This window comes from Penaeus chinensis, chromosome 8 (assembly GCF_019202785.1).
Source record: "Penaeus chinensis breed Huanghai No. 1 chromosome 8, ASM1920278v2, whole genome shotgun sequence".
NCBI lineage: Eukaryota > Metazoa > Arthropoda > Malacostraca > Decapoda > Penaeidae > Penaeus > Penaeus chinensis.
Genome location: NC_061826.1, coordinates 9,708,769 through 9,711,268, shown reverse-complemented (window position 1 = coordinate 9,711,268; position 2,500 = coordinate 9,708,769).

Sequence of the window (2,500 nt, the reverse complement as noted above, 5' to 3'; positions counted from 1 at the left end):
CTTCCCCCCCCTTCCCCCCGCCACTCTCCCTTCTCCCCCCTCTTCCCCTCTCTCCCCTCCCCCGCCCCTCTCCTCCCCCCTCTTCCCCTTCCCCCCGCCCCTTCTCCTTCTCCCCCCCTCTTCCCCTTCCCCCCCCCCCTCCCTCCTCCCCCCTCTCCTCCCCTTCCCCCCCCCCGCCCCTCTCCCCCCCCCTCTTCCCCTTCCCCCCGCCCCCTCTCCTTCTCCCCCCCTCTTCCTCTTCCCCCCCGCCCCCTCTCTTTCTCTCCTCCTCTTCCCCTTCCCCCCGCCCCCTCCCCCCTCCTCCCCCCTCTTCCCCTTCCCCCCCGCCCCTTCTCCTTCTCCCCCCCTCTTCCCCTTCCCCCCGCTCCCTCTCCTTCTCTCCTCCTCTTCCCCTTCCCCCCGCCCTTCTCCTTCCCCCCTCCCCCCTCCTTTCCCCCCAGCCCCTTCTCCTTCTCCCCCCCTCTTCCCCTTCCCCCCGCCCTTCTCCTTCTCCCCTCCCCCCTCCTCTTCCCCCCGCCCCTTCTCGTTCTCCCCCCCTCTTCCCCTTCCCCCCCGCCTCTCTCCTTCTCCCCTCCTCTTCCCCTTCCCCCCCGCCCCCTCTCCTTCTCTCCTCCTCTTCCCCTTCCCCCCGCCCCTTCTCCTTCCCCTCCCCTCTTCCCCTTCCCCCCGCCCCCTCTCCCTCCCCCCCCCCCCCCCACGTTCACTACGGAAGCCGCCATCGTGTGTTTTACGGCCGAGTGATGGTCAGGCCGCCTATTATTATGAATTAGGCTACACGGACCGGCCCAAATGCTCCCTTATTTTCTAATTATCAGTTGTACTTACTGCCTTTCCATATTGCTTGTTTCTCTTCGTTTTTTTTTTTTTTTTTTTTTTTTTTTTTTTGCCCTCATCGTCCAAGATCCGGTGGGGGGGGGGGGGGGTTGTAGCACTGTCTCCCTCCCTTTATCCATCTCTTTCGTCTTTCTGTTTCCTTTATTAACTTTTTTTTCTCTCCCTCTCGGCCCTCGGGCAAAAGAAGCTCTAGGTATTCCGGTCTTTTCCTTTTCTTCGTTTTTTTTTTTCTTTCCCTTTTACTTTCCACTCTTTCCTCCTTTCTTCCTTCTCCCCCCTTTTCTTCTTTTTCTTTCCCTGTTTTTTCTCAGTTCCTTCATTTTTCATCCATCCTTGCTACTACCTCCCTTTTCCCTATTCTTTCTCTCTCTTTCCTCTTCCCTCTCTCCTCCTCCCCCCCCTGTTTTTCTCCTCTCATCATTTACCTCGTTCTTGGCTCTCACTCCATTCTTCTCCTCTCTTCCATTCCCTTCCTTTGTTTCATTCTTCCCTCTCACTTTCTTCCTCCATCATTCCTTGCCTTTCTCTCCCTTTTCCATTTTCTTTCCCTCTTTTCCCTTTTCTTTCCACCGGTCTTGCCTCTCTCGCCATTTCTCTCATTCTACCTCTCTCTTTCCTTTCCCCCATTCTTCCTCTCACTCGCTTTCTTCCATTCTCTCTCATATTTCTCATTCTTCTCTTCCCTTTTCCCTATTCCTCCATTTCTTTTCCCATTTTTTTTCTTCCTTCACTTCCCTTATCCTCCATTTTTTACATTCCTTCCCTTCCCTTCGCTTTTTCATTCTTGTCCTTTCCACCCTTTCCCTATTTCCTTTCCTTCTTCCCCTTCTTCTTTTCTTTCATTCTTCTCCTCCCCTTCCTTTCCCTAATTCTTCCTCTTCTTTCTTCCCATTCTTTCCCCTCCCTCCTTTTGCTTTCTCCATTCTATCTTTCCTCCTTCCTCTCCCCAATTTTTCTTTCCCCTTCCTTTCCTCACAATTTCCCTTCCTTTCTTTTTTCCCACTTATTCCTCTTTTCTCCCTTTCCCCATTCTTCCCTTCTTTTGCTCTCTCCATCCTCCTCCTTCCTCCCTTTCACTATTATTTTCTTTCTTCGCTTTCCACATTTAACCCCCTTCATTCCTTTTCCCATTTTTCCCCATTCTTCCATTTCTCCATTCTTCTCTTTCCCTCTTTTTCCCCATTTTTTTCTTACCTTCTTTTCTTTTTTTCCACCTCTCTCCCTTCCTCCTTTTCTCCCCCCTCCCTCCCCCCTTTTCTTCTCCCTCCCTTCCTTCCCAAATGTCTTCCCCTCTCCCTCCCTCCCCACTCCCCCTTTTCTTTCCCCTCCCTCCCGTTTCCTCATTCTCCCCCTCCCTCCCTCCCCCTACCCTGTTAAAGTTGCAATTTCGTATCCGGAGAGATTTCACGCTTATCTCCCATACCCATTACCCATTCACCCCCCCCCCCCCCAGTTCCCCTAATCAGACCCCATGTCCTTTCTCCTCTCACCAAACCGCCCTATCTTTCCCCAGCTATCCCTTATCCCTTGGGAGAGTGGCCAAAGTCATCCTCGAGGTTCAGTCAACGCCATCCCTTTATCTCTTCCTCGTCCGCCCTCTTCTCCCTTTCCCCGTTTAACCCCTTTCGTTCTCTTCCCCTTCTTTGCTCCTTACCTTTCTTCCACC